The sequence below is a fragment of the Urtica dioica genome, chromosome 10 (genome assembly GCF_054948205.1).
Source record: "Urtica dioica subsp. dioica isolate 48M chromosome 10, U.dioica_male_clone48M_v1_H2, whole genome shotgun sequence".
NCBI classification, from domain to species: domain Eukaryota; kingdom Viridiplantae; phylum Streptophyta; class Magnoliopsida; order Rosales; family Urticaceae; genus Urtica; species Urtica dioica.
Window position 1 is genome coordinate 14,654,318 of NC_142765.1, and position 18,055 is coordinate 14,672,372.

The following is an 18,055-nucleotide window of genomic DNA, read 5'->3' on the forward strand; positions in this document are numbered from 1 at the left end:
CACGCCATCGGGGTCGTAAGGCATCACCTCCTGGACAATGGGTTTACCCCAGGCTACACAGAATGGTATCATCACGGCGAGCGCCTTGTCCTTACTCATAGTGAAGACCCCATTGGAACTGATCAGAGAGGAGTAGAAGGATTGTACGATGCCCTGCATGATATCATGGACCACGAGGATTTCGACGACTTTGCGGATCCGACCCCGAGCGAGGTGCGTGCGGAGGAGCAAGTGGAAGACTTATTTGCCGAGTTGGAAGCGGAATTGTACGCTGGATGCAAAGAGTTTTCGTCTTTGTCGTTCTTGGTTTCGTTGATGCACATCAAAGTCACGAACCATTGGACGAACAAGTCGTTCACAGAACTCTTATAGCTCTTGAGGAAGTCTCATCCAACCGGTAACCGAATTCCGGAAAAGCACTACGAGGCAAAGGCGAAACTGAAGCGCTTCGGCATGGGGTACGAGATGATCGACGTGTGCACAAACGACTGCGTCTTGTTTCGAAATGATCTCGAGAAAGCTGAAGTGTGCCCAATTTGCAACGAGAGCAGATGGAAGCCGACTGGGAAACAGATACCGCAAAAGATATTGCGATATTTTCCCCTGAAAGATCGATTGAAGCGGTTGTACGTCTCTCGACAAACGTCGCTTCAGATGCAGTGGCACGAAAGAGATCGCGTCAGAGAAGAAGGCGTTCTGCGACATCCTGCGGACGGTACAACGTGGAAGAACCTGGACGAGAGATACCTAGAATTTGCCGAAGAGCCTCGGAACGTGCGGCTTGGATTAGCTTCTGATGGGTTCAACCCGTTTGGAGAAATGAGTCTAGCGTACAGCATGTGGCCTGTGGTACTGACTGCGTACAACTTGCCGCCTTGGTTGTGCATGAAGAAAGAGTACCTTATGCTGACGCTTCTGATTCCCGGGCCGAGCTCACCAGGAAAAAACATGGACGTGTTCTTGCAGCCACTAGTTGAAGAGCTGAAAGAATTGTGGGAGACGGGATTCAACGTTCGAGATTGAGCCAACGATGAAGTGTTTCGGTTGCGTGCTGCGCTACTCTGGACGATAAACGACTTTCCGGCTCGATCGTATTTATCGGGATGGTGTGGCCAAGGGTATCTCGCTTGCCCCACGTGCAACCTTGACACGCTGTCACTGAAAGTCAGAAACAGAATTGTTTACTATGACCATCGTCGATTTTTGCCCACGCATCACAGATTGAGGAAAAGTAGCGATCACTACACAAATCGCCACGAGAGACGCAGTAAACCCAACAAGTTGACTCCGCAAGACATACTAGCTCAGTTGGCTAGTGTTTCCGTTGGTTCCGTTGGCTGAAAATGAAAGGGAGCCGAGAGTAAGCTTAATTGGGCGAAGAAAAGCATCTTCTTTTAGTTGCCTTACTGGTCAGAGTTGGAGTTGAAGCATAACTTGGATGTCATGCACGTAGAGAAGAACGTGTGAGAGAATCTTCTTGGGACCATGCTTAGCTTAGAAAAGAAAAACTATGACACCGAGAAGGCGAGGTTTGATTTAATGGACTTGAAAATCAAAACCAGTTTGCACTTGCAAGAACAAGGGAATGGGTGGTACAAACCGCAAGCAGCGTACACTTTGACCCTTGAGCAGAGGCAGCGGTTTACCGAGTTCCTCCAATCTGTCAAATTTCCAGATGGCCTCGCTGGTAATTTGAAGAAAAACGTGACTGCTGACGGGAAGCTCACAGGTTTGAAGTCGCACGATTGCCACGTGATCTTGCAGAGGTTGTTGGCTGTTGGTATTTGCCCTTTTGTGCCAAAGGCAATACAGGATACGATCTCCGAACTTTGCAACTTTTTCAAGTTGATTAGTTCTAGAACGTTGAGAGTGGAAGATCTTGAAAAAGCGCAAAATTCCATTGTCGAGATACTATGTAAGCTTGAGATGATATTTCCACCTGTTTTTTCCACGATCATGGTTCACGTGGCGATTCATCTACCAGAGGAAGCGTTGTATGGCGGCCCGGTTCATATGCGGTGGATGTACCCTTTTGAGAGATACCTTGAGACGTTAAAACATTTTGTTAAAAACAGAGCTAGGCCTGAAGGCTCTATTGCGGAAGCTTACATTGTAGAAGAAGCTCTAACGTTCGTTGGAAGGTATCTGGAGGATAAGAAAAGTGTTAATGAAGTTCCAGTTCGAGAGCTTTCTGTTTTTCGATCCGAGATGTGTGTGCCTTATGGGATGATGAAGCCGATAATATTAGACGATGAGCAGAGAGAGAAGGCGGAGTGGTATATCTATACCAATTGTCCTGAAGTAGATCCATATTTGATGTAAGTTTATCGATCCATGTGTTTCTCTAAGTTATTCCATTGTTAATCTGTTATTTGAGTAAAGTTTCGAACAACAGTGAGCATTTGGAACTCATACGAAGGAATTCTCAAGTGGGCATTGAAGATGCTGAACTCGAAGCAACGCATAGAAAAGAATTCAAAGATTGGTTTGCAAAAAAGGTAAACCCTAAACCTTAAACCAAATAATTCAAAGAGTTAAAAGTGCTAAGAATTTCTTTGTTTTGAACCAGATTTATGACATAAAAGTTAGTGGCTCTGACGTGTCTGAAGAGCTCTACGCATTGTCTGTCGGTTCATTGGAAATCGCCCATCAATATCCGAGCTGTTTTGTTAACGGCGTGAAGTTCATCACTCGTCGTCGTGATAATCAACGAATAGTGGTGTATGTGTGCCCGTGGATGAGTACAATTTCTACGGACGAATGGAAGATGTCATCGTGCTTAACTATAGACATAACTGTCGTGTCGTACTATTCAAATGCATTTGTTATGGTGACAAGTACAATACAGGGCGAATAGTGCATGTTGATAAGATTATTGGAGCGACGAGTTCTTATACCGCTAAAGAGTGGTTTACAGATGAGCCGTTCGTACTCGCGACTCAGGCGAAACAAGTCTTCTACATCCAAGATCTTGTTAAAGGTGGAAATTGGGAAATTGTTCAGGAATGCAATCATCGAGGGATTTGGGACATTCCCGAAGTTGACCCTACCACATCAGCCTTAGTCCCATTGACAATAGAATTGTCAAATATTGAAGGCCTGAATCATCGACACGAAACCGCTGAAATTGAGCTAGTCAGTATCGTTGACGATGATGAAGAATTTGATGAGGATAATGAGGCACACATCGTTTTTTAGGGAGAAGATGTTGATGTAGATATAGAAGAAGATACTAACATTATAGGCAGTGATGATGATGAATGATTAATATTTATCTAATATGTAACCACGGTTTTCCTCCGCCATATGTGATGGCATTTTAATAAAATTTCGTGGTGTCGTCCACATTTCTTTGTTTTCTAATTTTGTTTTCTTCTTATAGGATGTCGACTGGAGAAGGTGGAGGCGAGGATCCACCACAGACGCCGGGATCCTCTGGATCGAAGAACACACGTGGACCAACGAAGGGTCTCGTGTCAGCAAGAGCAGGGGTAGGGACTTCTGGTGCGAATGTAGTTCGCTACGATCGGCGACACATGATGTTCTACCAGGACATCAGGGAGCAAAATCCCTTGATCGGCACCTTCTCGAACCATCTTGGAAACTTGATCAAGGCGACGTTTCAAGCACACGCAAATGACTGGAATGAAGTCGAGCCTCAGCATGTGACGGACGTTATGACCGCAATCCATAACGAGTACCGTTTTGTGTACGAGGATCTTGCAACTGGCGAGAGAGTGCCAGCTGATTGCATTCGCAACGAGATAGAGTCTACTATCATTCGCGAAAGGAAGCGGTTGCGACGCAACCAAAAGTCAAAGTTATCATCTAGATTCTTCAACAAGTTTTGCGGGAAAATAGAGCTCGCCAGAGAAGAAACACCAAAGGGCTATACGCACGAGGCTTGGTTGAAGGCAATAGAGGTGTTCAACACACCGGAACATAAGGTATGAGTTGAACATGATTTTTTTTTCTCATCGAATCGAATTAAATGAATTTATGTCTCGCAGGCAAAGGCTGACCGCAACCGACAAAATGCGAAGAACAAGCAGACAAAGGCCAGACAAGGGTCGATACCTTTTTTCGCTCATCGACAGAAGAGCGTAAGTTGCTTAATTTTTATTAACATTAGACACATTAGTCTTATTTTGATGATTAAAACTTGCAGAGGAAGGAGGATGGGACATTGCCCTCCGCATTAGCGACGTGGGAGAAAAAGCATCAAGATATTAACGGCAACTGGACAACGCCCTTCGCGAGTCAACAATTTGTAAGTTACTTTATTTAATTACTTCATAATAATTATATAATAATTTTATTTGGTTTTTTTGTAAAGGCGCGAATCAACGCCCAAGTGACAGATATTTTGCGACAAGCGGAGGAGAGAGGCGAAGAGGTGAGCCTCGAAGCCGCATAGGAGTATGCGATGCATGACGTTCTCGGGCCACGCCGTGATTGGGATGTCGGGATAGGACCCACGACAGCAGTTGGGGCTTTGAGTGTGGCTCGAGCTCAAGATGGAAGCTCGTCTGGTTCGTCACCCCAGTCACGTGCCGATCCAGTACCACGTTCTTGATCAAAACAATCGGCAGGAGATGGACCCACAACGAGAAGGAATAACGAGAAGGAATGAAGGACCGAAGGAGGGCTTCTACGGCCGAAGAACCACCCCGCCATGGTGGCGGGGCCGATGACCAAAAGGGGCGGACATCATGTCCGCCACCCCTCTGCTTACGCCTCTGTGGCCGTGTGGCTCACCTGGCACACAGCTCGACCACTCAGGTCGAGTCCCACCGTGGCGGGTGGACTCGAGGATAGTCCGGACTTGGGCCTGGATGCCAAGTGGACCGGGCCCACTTAATAAAAAAAATGGTAAAATAAGTAATTTGGTATTATTTATTTTCCAATGGGACATTGAAATGGGCCTATAACTTATCCATGAACCAATTTGATATTGGGTTCGTCTCGTTTTATTTATTAAGAGTCAAATAGGATACCATCAAACTGAATCAAACCCTGCTTGCTTTGCTTATTTATTTAATTGCTTTGCCATGCTTGATATAACTTGGAACTTGTGTCGTGGGTTATCATGGGCTTTCATTTATTAATTTGAAATTATCTAATTGGATTTGGATAGTTAAATAATGAATGAGTGGAACGGATCGGAAAACTTTGTCACCAAGCCGATAAGAGGCTAACCTGGGGGGTTAATAAAAGACGATGTCTTCCCTTTCAACTGGAAGCTTTTCCGTGAAGGAATACTATTAGGATAATCAAGACTAGATGTCACGAAATTCCTAATAACTAACCTATATCGAAACTTATGTTTTTAAGGGTAGCTTAGTAACACTTGAGTTTTTTTTAATACGATTTAGTTAACTCAAGTGGATCACCTGGATTAATGTTAATGCTAGGAAAATTAAAATACTAAAAGTATATTGAGTCTGTAAGGCCTCCAACATTAACACAATACCGTGAGGGTGGTCTTGCTCATCTCGTGACCGGCGATCTTTTAGACATGGTGGTCCATTCCCTTCGGAAGGTGTAAGCGCATTCCAATACCAAGGTTGTGTTTTTTATGTTTTTGACGATAGGTGGAGAAGTGGATCTCGTGTCTGACCTAGGCTTCCCTAGCACACACGGGCTAAGCTTAGTCTGCTGAAATGTTGGGTCGAATCAAGTATGAGATGACCGGTGGTTGTCTCATATGGCCAACGATTCCTATAAATTTGATAGTAAGCATAGTTATGAATGTACATGAACCATGATTGTTTTACTAATCTGAGATGGTCCACATTTCTGATAGGTGCACTCCGTTACGTCATCTTAGTGAAATGGATTGTGGCTATTGGTGAATTACCATGGAATATAAAAATTGGGTCTTTTTAGAGATTAGTATTTTTCCCGTGCTTATTGCATCATGTTTTTATTTCCTAAACTATTGTGATGAATGTTTGCTTTTCGAATAATTATTTATGTACCTGTATTTTATTAAATTTCAGCATGGTTTCAAACTAAAAGAAATTATAGATACTAAGATGAAGATCGGAGAGTGTTCCATTGACCATATGAAGTCGATGACCGATAGATCGAATCTGATCGGCTACTTTGGCACTAAGATAAATGAAGCTACTCAAGTGGAGATTGTTCTTGAATCCCTCGCCGAGGATTACGCCGACTTCAAAGAATACTTTCATGGTTTCGGCCCAAAGTATGTTATGAAGAAATTCCAAGTTGAACTTCTAGCCTGGCGTGATGGTTTAGTAAAGGACGATTGCCTTTATAGATTGCACTCTGCTGGTGTGGCAATCCCATCTCATTATCACTCTCCTATAAGATAACCCATGGAGAATGTTCTCGCAGTGGGAGAGCCTTCGGTTATCTACATCTCTGATGATGATGACGAAGTAGTAGACTTGTACCTAGAGTCTTGTGGAGGTATTGTCCCTTCCACACATACATGTATTAGGGGCATTTTATACTGGAGATTCATTCTCGTCCTGGATAATTGATTCGGGGACTACTAATCATGTTTGTACATCTTTACAGGTGTTTGATTCCTGGGAGGAACTGAATGGAAATGAACTACAGCTTAGAGAGGATGTTCTGTCACGGCTAAAGCATTAGGAGTAGTTCGACTCCAATTTGGAAATTAATATTTTATATTTGATTCAGTTTATTTTGTTCCTGGTTTTTGTAGAAACCTTATTTCAGTTTATGAGTTACTAAAACATAACTATTCTTTGTCAATGAATGAAAATGCTATTAGTATTTCTTCTGATGGAAGAATTATATGTGATGCTCATTTATACAATGTTTTGTATGTGATATCCCCTGAAAATAAATTTTCTTTTAATGTTGAGATGTTTAAGGTAGCTAAACCCACATCTAATAAAAGAATAAAGGTATCCAATGATGATGAAACATATTTATGGCACTTAAGACTTGGTCACATTAATATAAATAGGCTAGAGAGACTTTCAAGGATTGGGCTGTTGAAGCACGTTAAAGTGGAAACTCTACCTGTTTGTGAATCCTGCATTGAACGAAAGATGACCAAGATCTTTCTCTCGCAAAGGACTAAGGACCACTGAACCTCTGCAACTAGTTCACTCTGACGTCTGCGGACCAATGAGTGAAGCTGCGAGAGGCGATTATGAATACTTCGTCACTTTCATTGATGATTATTCTAGATATTGTTTCACTTACCTAATGCACCAAAAATCTGAAACTTTTGGCAAGTTCAAAGAATTTCGTTCTTGTGTTGAGAAAACCAATTAGGTGAAACTATTAAGACCTTTCAATCTGATTGGGGAGGCGAGTTATTGGATACTGAGTTCACCGATTATTTGCTTGAACATGGGATTGTGTTGCAATTATCGGCTCCTGGTAAACCACGACAAAATGGAGTTGCTGTAAGGAGAAACTAAACTCTATTAGACATGGTAAGATCCATGATTACCTATTCTTCACTCTCAACATCTTTCTGGGGTTATGCTTTGCAAACTGCTGTATTCGTCTTGAACCATGTTCTTTCTAAATCGATATCCAAAACCCCATAGGAATTATGGAACGGAACTAATCCTAGCTTGCGTCACTTCCGTATATGGGGTTGTCCTGCTCACATATTGTAAAAGAAGGCGAGTAAACTGGAACAAAAAACAAACTTATGTTTCTTTGTTGAATATCCACAAGGGACTAGAAGAGGTATATTCTATGATCCTATGGATAAGAAAACCTTTGTTTCTACTCATGCTACTTTTCTGGAAGATGATTATGTTAAATCACATAAATCTCATAGTACAATAGTACTCGAGGAAACGATTAGACCAACCCCAAAGCTAACGTCCGAAGGGAACCATCTCCACCTACAACTGATATGAGAGTGGGAAATGAAGAAGAAAACGCAAACGTTGGTCCAAGTGCTACATTGCCTCGTCGTAGTGGGAGGATCTCTAGAGAGCCTGGCCGATATCTTGGCTTTGAAGTAAACATCGTTGCATTGGATGTGAGCGATGACGACCTCGCAACATTTAAAGATGCAATGGTCGACTTGGACAAAGATAAATTGCAAGAAGCCAAGAATCAAGAGATAGAGTCTATGCACTCAAACTCAGTCTAGACTCTTGTAGATGCACCCAAACAAATTAGACCGATGTTGGAATGGATCTAGGATTAAGAATAATTTATCGCTTCTAGCAAGCGCGGAATGTAAAAAATTCTTTAAAACATGTAAAACGATTTTACTACCTAGACAAAGTGCATGAGCATATAATTTAAAATTTAAAAACTATAAAGAGTTTTCACTCAGTACCAACCTCGTTTGAAGCTTGAGCGTTAAGAAGCCTTTGGAAAGGTTGAATCGCTCGTCTCCCCTCTTAGCTTGTCTTCTAGCGTCTTCTTGAATCCGAGTAACCACGATAGTTCCTATCACTAGAGTCTTCGAGTTTAGAAAGGATTTAGTGTGTGGGGACTATTAAACACAATGACTCTTGAACTAGTCTAAGAGCCAAAGAGCTAATACAAAAGCTAGGTCTAATGAGGACCTAGGTGCCAAAACAAAAGAGCAAGAAGAGAGAGAGAGGGAGAGGGTGGGCGGCCAAGTTTTAGAGAGAGAAGCTCTCAATCTCAAAAACTTGTGTATGTAATATTGTGAATGAGGTGTGGTATTAATAGGAGGAGGGATTGCCTTGAAGAGGTCGTTTACTCTTTTCTATTGAATATCACATATTAATGAGCACAATCTTTATTTCCCATTCCTATCATAATAATACCAAGGTTAGAAATTTGAAATTTGTTTCCCTTTTTCCTTAGTTGGCCATCCATTATCATAGCACATGTGCTATAAATTTGTTTCCTCTTTTATTGTTTGGCAAGTATCTTCATACATCAATGCACAAAATTATTTCCCTCTTTCTTTATGATGGAGGCCACGAAATTTGCTTATAGAACATGCTTCTAGATGTTTCTTTATTTGTTCATGACAATACAAGAAAAGGGCCATGAAATTTGCATCAAATGCATATAAGCATAAAATATTACTCTTCTTAGGGGTACCAATGCCAACAAACTCCCACTTGACTCAAAAAAGAAGTGAGTAGTCCTTCATGCCCAATCCATCCCGATGCTAAAGCCTTGGTGAATGGATCTGCCAGGTTGTCCACCGTTGAGATCTTCTTCACCTCCACATCTCGCGCTGAACGATCTCTAGAATCAAATGGTATTTCCTCTCAATATGCTTAGAGCGCTTATGGCTTTGAGGTTCCTTTGAGTTAGCGATAGGCCCACTGTTATCACAATAAATTTTCATGGGCTTGTCGACTTTTGGAACGAATTCCAAATACTTAAGGAATTTTCTAAGCCATACAGCCTCTTTGGATGCTTCACAAGTAACCATATATTCTGCTTCCATTGTGGAGTCAGCAATGCAAGATTGCTTGATATTCCTCCAAACAATAGATCCACCATTTAGGATGAACACAGATCTTGGAATCCTTATCCTCTTGAAAATCGGAGTCGGTATATCCCGTCATAGTCAGGTTAGTACTTGAATATGTAAACATCAAGTTCCTAGTTCTTCGAAGATACTTAAGAATATGCTTAACACCAATCCAGTAATCGGGTCCAAGGTTGGTGTTGTCGGTCCGTCTCGGACCGACGAGAGCTGAGGCATCGCTTAGATCCACGCGACCGGTGCGAGGACCGCACAACGGCTACCGGCCGGCCAAGTGCCGTCCGGCCAGCTCCCGGCCGGCGGCCGCCCGGCGTATGACCGGCCCAAGACCGGCGCTGGCCAAGGCCGGCTCTCCAAGGCCGGCCTTCCTCCATGGCCGGCCCTCCAAGGCCGGCCCTCCTCCATGGCCGGCCGGCCCTCCAAGGCCGGCCCTCCTCCATGGCCGGCCGGCCCTCCAAGACCCTCCCTCCATGGCCGGCGCTCCAAGGCCGGCCTCCCTCCATGGCCGGCGCTCCAAGGCCGGCCTTCCTCCATGGCCGGCCCTCCAAGGCCGGCCCTCCTCCATGGCCGGCCGGCGCTCCAAGACCGGCCCTCCTCGGCCGGCGCTCCAAGACCGGCCCTCCTCGGCCGGCGCTCCAAGGCCGGCCTCCTTCCACGGCCGGCACTCCAAGGCCGGCCCTCCTCCAAGGCCGGCCCAACCTTGCTCACTCGGCCAAGGGGTCTTCAAGCCACCCCTTGGCTGCCTATAAATACAAGGGTCCTTCCCTTGACCCAGGTAACCCATTCTTGAGTACTGAAACGCTGCCGAACTCGTACCTCGCTCGTTTCTCTCAAGCTTTGGCCTCTACACACCCCTAAAACCTCTATACTCCACCTCAATCCCACTAATGTTGAGCATCGGAGAGGTAAACAGGGGCACCCCCCCTGTTTCCCCTTTGTAGTTCACAAGTTTTCTACTCCTTTTCAGGTACTTTGGCGAACTCAAGGGACATCCACAGCTAAGGGACGACTCGGGATACCGAGTCCGACACGCTCGAGTCAAGACGAGACCACTTGGTCCGGCCTTGGGTCTAACCGTCTTTGGCTCCTAAATAGTTGTCCGAAAAACAGCGACAACATTTTGGCGCTAGAAGGAGGGGATCTCTCGACCTTGGCGACGCATTCCCTCTACCAGTTTTCTCCCTTCGTTCTCACGACTCTCGAGAGATGAGTCATCTACCCACTACCTCCGCGGGTACCCGAGCGACGAGCTCGAGGTACGACCTCCGAAACCTCGCGCACCGTCTTGAAGGGCAACCTCGCGATAGCGAGAGCCAGCCCCAAGACCCGGTGAACGACCCCGAGGCCGAGCTCAGAGAGGACACGGCCCGGCGGCTCGCGGAGCTCCTTGACCGTCCCGGCGTTGACAGCTCCCTCATCGCCGGTCTCCTCGGCTACGACGTCGAGGATCGATCAGCTCAAGATTACTCCGACCCCGAGTACGTGGAGGAGTCGAGGACCGACGAGGCCACCCCTAGCCTCGCTCAAGCGCGACCCGAGAGGGCCAACGATGCGTTGGCCGATCCTTTGTGCCCGGCGCGACAACAGGCACGGTCACAGTCCCGGGGACTCGCCCCCTCGGTCTCAAGAGGTGGCCGGACACGGCCCCTCGCCGAGGAGAGAGCGACTCTGGTCGACGATGGTGCCGATAGCCGAATCGCTCGCCGGACGACTCGGCCAAGGGCGACCTCGCCTCGTCACGCACCAAGCGTGGACCTTAGAGAGCGCTTAACGGCGCAGAGAAACTCCCGAGGGGAGGACCTCCGCCAAAGGCTAAATTCTCGAAGGGACGCGCTCCCCGCCGCAACTCTTGGCCGACCTCAGGCCAATGTCGTGGACCAAGCGTCCAATGAACGCCGACCGGTGACCCCCGTGGCCCCGACGATTGGCCCTGCCAACGGGCTTGATATGGTCACAATGATCCAGAGCCTCCAAAACCAAATCATCGAGATGAGGGAATCAGGGAGGCAAAGGCCGTACGGAGGGATCGAGGAATCATACTCTCCTTTCGCCGCACAGGTCCTCGCGCAGCCATGCGTGGGAAACTTTAAGTTACCGTCCATTCCCCCCTATGATGGACGCACGGACCCCCACTACCACGTCCAACACTATGAGACGTGGATGACGATGCAAGGGCAGACGGACGCCACCCTCTGCCAAGCCTTCAGCCTGACCCTCACAGGGTCAGGCTTTGAGTGGTTCCAAAGTTTGAGGCCTGGAAGCATCCCGTCCTTCCGGGCCCTGCGAGAGGCTTTCCTCGCTCGCTTTGCCACGCTTGTGGCACAAAAAAAATCGAAGACCCACCTCCTCTCCATTCGACAGGGGAGAGATGAGACGTTGAGACAATACCTCGCCCGCTTCACCGAGGAGTCTCACAAAGTCGAGGGCTTCGACGACAGGGACGCCATCACGGCGATTACCGAGGGAGTTCGCACGAGCGACTTCCTCAAGTCCATTGTCGGGCAAGTCCCGCGAGACATGGCGGAGCTGATGACGAGAGCCCGCACACATATGGGAATCGAGGACTATCTCGATGGCCGCGATGGCCGGAAGTCAGGAGGACAAGGTGGTCGCCACCGCGAAGAACGGGACGAAGATCGCCCCGACCCTCAAAGCAAGAGGAGCAAGGGAGGCCGTGCCCCTAACGGTCGCCCCCTCTCCGGTCCGAGATCGTCGCACGTTGATAACTTCCAAGCATTATCGACGTACACCCCGCTGAACACTCCGCAAGAGCGGATCCTAGCTCTGCACCGCGACAAGCTAGGAAGTCCGGCTCCTCTAGCGAAGGATCCCGCGAAGAGGGATCGGAACAAGTTCTGTGAGTACCACCAGGATCACGGGCATCTGACGTCCGAGTGCTATCATCTTAGGCGTCAGATCGAGGCCCTGATTCAAGTCGGGAAATTAAAAGAGTATGTCCTAAGAACGGTCGGGGCGGCCACGGTGCACGAAGGCCGTCCACGGCGGGGAAGAAAGGGTCCGGCGACGGTGACTGACATGAACCAGGCAGCGATTGAACAACCGGAGAGCTCACAGCTGCATGTCGTGGGCTAAGCCCGTCCCCTTTTCTCATTATGTCATTTTATTTCCGGTTTTAAGACAATCTCGAATTTCAATAAGGCCAATGGCCCAGGGATGTAATTTTTGACTATTTCCGTATGGTAATTAGATTACATTTCACCTTGTTGCATTATAATTTCTAGTCTCCTCTACGAGTACACAAGAAACTCGGGGGGCTAATGGGAAACAATGCTCAACGAAACTAAAGCTCACTCGTTCAAAAAAAAAAAAAAAAACAACAACAAAAAAGACGTGCTAATCGATTATGCCTTCGTTGGCAAATCGAGAACATAAGACGCGCACAATACAACAAAGACGTGCTAATCGATTATGCCTTCGTTGGCAAATCGAGAACATAAGACGCGCACCATACGACGAAGACGTGCTAATCGATTATGCCTTCATTGGCAAATCGAGAAAAGTAAGACGCGCACTAAACAACAAAGACGTGCTAATCGATTATGCCTTCGTTGGCAAATCGAGAACATAAGACGCGCACCAAACGACGAAGACGTGCAAATCGATTATGCCTTCGGTGGCAAATCGAGAAAAGTAAGACGCGCACAAAAACGACAAAGACGTGCAAATCGATTATGCCTTCGTTGGCAAGTCGAGAAAAATAAGACGCGCAGAAAACAACAAAGACGTGCTAATCGATTATGCCTTCGTTGGCAAATCGAGAACATAAGACGCGCACCAAACGACGAAGACGTGCAAATCGATTATGCCTTCGGTGGCAAATCGAGAAAAGTAAGACGCGCACAAAAACGACAAAGACGTGCAAATCGATTATGCCTTCGTTGGCAAGTCGAGAAAAATAAGACGCGCAGAAAACAAAAAAGACGTGCTAATCGATTATGCCTTCGTTGGCAAATCGAGAAAAGTAAGACGCGCACTAAACGACGAAGACGTGCTAATCGATCATGCCTTCGTTGGCAAGTCGAGAAAAGTAAGACGCGCACTACACAAAAAGACGTGCAAATCGATTATGCCTTCGTTGGCGAGTCGAGAAAAGTAAGACGCGCACCACACAAAGAAGACGCGCAAATCGATTATGCCCTCATTGGCAAGTCGAGAAAATAAGACGCGCACGACACAATAAAGTCGTGCTAATCGATCACGCCCTCATTGGCAGATCGAGAAAATAAGCCACGCACGATCAACCCGAAACAAAGGCCGTCCCTTGAGACGCACAAAGGCCGTCCCTCGCGACACACAAAGGCCGTCCCTCGCGATGCGCGAAGGCCATTCCTCATGACACGAACCCGAGAGCGTTCATCCCGCATCCGTATAAAGGCGTAGATTTTGAGTTTCCACTCGATCTACGCTCGACCGGAAACTCGGGGGGCTAATGTTGTCGGTCCGTCTCGGACCGACGAGAGCTGAGGCATCGCTTAGATCCACGCGACCGGTGCGAGGACCGCACAACGGCTACCGGCCGGCCAAGTGCCGTCCGGCCAGCTCCCGGCCGGCGGCCGCCCGGCGTATGACCGGCCCAAGACCGGCGCTGGCCAAGGCCGGCTCTCCAAGGCCGGCCTTCCTCCATGGCCGGCCCTCCAAGGCCGGCCCTCCTCCATGGCCGGCCGGCCCTCCAAGGCCGGCCCTCCTCCATGGCCGGCCGGCCCTCCAAGACCCTCCCTCCATGGCCGGCGCTCCAAGGCCGGCCTCCCTCCATGGCCGGCGCTCCAAGGCCGGCCTTCCTCCATGGCCGGCCCTCCAAGGCCGGCCCTCCTCCATGGCCGGCCGGCGCTCCAAGACCGGCCCTCCTCGGCCGGCGCTCCAAGACCGGCCCTCCTCGGCCGGCGCTCCAAGGCCGGCCTCCTTCCACGGCCGGCACTCCAAGGCCGGCCCTCCTCCAAGGCCGGCCCAACCTTGCTCACTCGGCCAAGGGGTCTTCAAGCCACCCCTTGGCTGCCTATAAATACAAGGGTCCTTCCCTTGACCCAGGTAACCCATTCTTGAGTACTGAAACGCTGCCGAACTCGTACCTCGCTCGTTTCTCTCAAGCTTTGGCCTCTACACACCCCTAAAACCTCTATACTCCACCTCAATCCCACTAATGTTGAGCATCGGAGAGGTAAACAGGGGCACCCCCCCTGTTTCCCCTTTGTAGTTCACAAGTTTTCTACTCCTTTTCAGGTACTTTGGCGAACTCAAGGGACATCCACAGCTAAGGGACGACTCGGGATACCGAGTCCGACACGCTCGAGTCAAGACGAGACCACTTGGTCCGGCCTTGGGTCTAACCGTCTTTGGCTCCTAAATAGTTGTCCGAAAAACAGCGACAACAGTTGGATTGAAAACGGCTTACTATGCCAACTACGAAGCAGATATCTGGTCTAGTACAAATCACAGCATACATGAGACTTCCTACGGTTGAGGCGTGATGAATTTTTCTCATGCCCTCAATCTCTTGTGCAGTCTTGGGAGACTGGTCCTTAGAGAGTGAGACTCCATGCCTAAAGGGTGTTTGGACCTTCTTGGAATCTTGCATCGAGAAGGGATCCATCACCTTATCAATATAAGATGCTTGAGAGAGCGATGAGTCCGGTTCTTCTGATCTCGAAAGATTTGAATCCCCAGAATGTAAGCCGCTTCTCGTTGATCCTTGATATCAAATTGCTTTGCTAGCCAGATTTTAACCTCAGATAACTTACCCACGTCATTACCTATGAGTAATATATCATCGACATACAATACCAGAAACACAACTTTGCCCTCGTGCATTAACTTGTAAACACAAGGCTCATCTATTGACTGCTCAAAACCGAAGCTTTTTACAGTTTCATCGAATCTAATATTCCATGACCTAGATGCTTGCTTTAATCCATAAATGGACTCACAAACCTTGGTCTCTCGACCTTTTTCCATGAAACCGTTTGGTTGAGCCGTATAAATGCACTAATCAAGATTGCCATTCAGAAAGGCAGTCTTAACATTCATTTGCCAGATCTCATAGTCGAGAGCTGTAGAAATGGATAGAAATATGCGGATGGATTTAAGCATCGCGACTGGCGATAAGGTATCCTCATAGTCAATACCTTCCTTTTGGGTATAACCCTTAGCCACTAGTCATGTTTTGAACGTCTCAACGTTCCCATCAGGACCCATTTTCTTCTTGTATATCCACTTACACCCTACGGGTTTAATCCCTTCAGGAAGGTCTACAATTTTCTAGAATTTGTTGACGTACATCGAGTGCTTTTCAACTTTCATGGCATCAAGCCAAAGGTTTCATTCAGAACCAGCCATTGTTTGGCTGTAGGAAACAGGGTCATCCATGTCAGAGACGGCTACGAGAGTATCTCCGTAAGACATGTACCGGTCAGGCCTTTGAGAAGCCCTCCCATTACGTCAAAGTATTACCTGACGAGATTTTAATGAGTTAGGCTGTGTTTCAGTTAGGGTAAGAACAGTTCTTACAGACGAGGTAGAACCTTCATCACCCAACTTTTCTTCAACCACAATTTTGCTTCTAGGTTTTACATCTTTCATAAAGTCATCCTCAAGGAAACGAGCGTTCGTGCTAACGAAAGTCTTGTTGTCCTCGGGACTATAGAATGTGCAGCCTTTGGTTTCCTTTGGATATCCAACAAACATACATAATTCTGACCTACTAGCCAACTTGGTAGTCTTTTGCCTTAGCACATGTGCAGGGCAACCCCAAATTCGGATGTGGCCTAGTTTTAATTTACGGCCAGTCCATCGTTCATAAGGAGTACCAGGAACCGTTTTAGACGGAACTTGGTTCAGAATGTATGCTGCTATTTCGAGGGCATATCCCTAAAAGGAAAGAGGGAGTGATGAGTAACTCATCATTGATCTAACCATCTCCATTAGAGTTCTATTCCTTCTCTCTAACACTCCGTTTTGTTGAGGTGTACCAGGTCTTGTAAGCTAAGAAGCGATACCTTCTTCTTTAAGAAAGTCATGGAACTCTTCAAACATATACTCACCACCATGATCGGATCGAAGGGTTTTGATCTGTTTGCCAGTTTGCTTTTCCACTAAAGCCTGGAAGACCTTAAATACGTCAAAGGTCTTGGATATCTGTTTGAGCAAATAGACAAAACCGTATCTTGAGTAATCATCGGTGAAGGTAACGAAGTATTCGTATCCTCTCGTGCATGTGTACTAAGTGGACCACATACATCAAAATGTACGAGTTCCAACAACTCAGAGACTCTTCGACCCTTAGCAGAGAAAGGTCGTTTAGTCATTTTTCCTTCTATACAAGATTCACAAGTAGGCAATGAACCTATTCAAGATGCTTGGAGTGGACCGTCCGTCACAAGTCTCTTAATCTTGTTTAGACTGATATGACCAAGTCTTAAGTGCCAGAGATATTTTGATTTTATTAGATCGGAGGAATAAGAAAGTTTGGTCCTCTTTGTCTCCCTAACTAAATCGTTATCTATTTCAGTGTCTACAAGCAAAGGTTGCGTGGGATAAATGTAAAAGAGAGCATTTTCATAGATGCATCAGTGATGAAAGAATTATTAGAAAGAGAAATTCGAATTCCACTCTTAATAAACTTTAAACAATAATCTTGCTCATAAATACGAGCAACAGATATCAAGTTTTTCCCGAAGGAAAGAACAAAATAAACATTATTCAAATTTAAAGTTCGATCTTCAAAAGATAGCTGTTGGATTTGATCTAGGGTTAAGAAAAGATTTAACGCTTTGATCAAGCGGCGGAATTTAAAAATTTTCTTTCAAACAAGTAAAACGATTTTACTAACGTAGCCAAAGAGCAAGCACATGTTTATATTTAAATTAAAACTATTAAAGACCATTACTCGTTTACTAACCTTTGTGAAGCTTGAACGTTGAGAAGCCTTAGGAAGGTTGAAACGTTTGTCTCCCCACGAAGCTCGTCTTTCTTTGTTCTTCGGGAAACTCGAGTAACCACAAAAATTTCTAACACATGAATCACTCGAGAAAGAAAGGAATTAGTGTGTGGGCACTTTTAAACACAACGACTCAAGAACAAGTCTAAGAATCGAAGAGCTAAAACACTAGGTCAAATGCGGACCTAGGTGCCAAAACAAAAACGAGGTTCTGCCAAGAGGTTCTAGAGACAGAAGCTCTCAATCTCTAAAACTTTTGAATGAATAAAATGAGAGGAATGAGGGCTCTATTTATACGAGAGGAATTACCTTCAACAAGGTAGTTTCCTCTTCTATAGAATATCACATATTCATGAGCAAAATTTGCCCTTATTCCTTCTAAGTCACACGGCCAAGTTATGCTTCTAGAAGCCTTGGATTTGTTTCCTCTTTTATTTTGCTTCTCCCTTGACTTGCTTGGCCGAAACTTTCCTTTCCTCATAGAGGAAATTTATTTCCTCTTTTTCTTTTGGCAATTATCTTCATACATCAATGCACAAAATAATCTCTCTCTTTCTCTCTTGTTTGGATGGCCAAGGGGCATCTAGAAGGAGCTTCTAGATGTTTCTTCATTTGTTCATGACAACATAAGAAAGGCCCATTAAGAATTT

At 46.3% G+C, this 18,055-nt stretch overlaps 1 pseudogene; it reads left to right on the forward strand.

Annotated features, from left to right (window-relative positions):
- Nucleotides 1–453: 453 nt before the first annotated feature.
- LOC149383471 (uncharacterized) lies at nucleotides 454–4,620 on the forward strand (annotated as a pseudogene).
- Nucleotides 4,621–18,055: the final 13,435 nt, after the last annotated feature.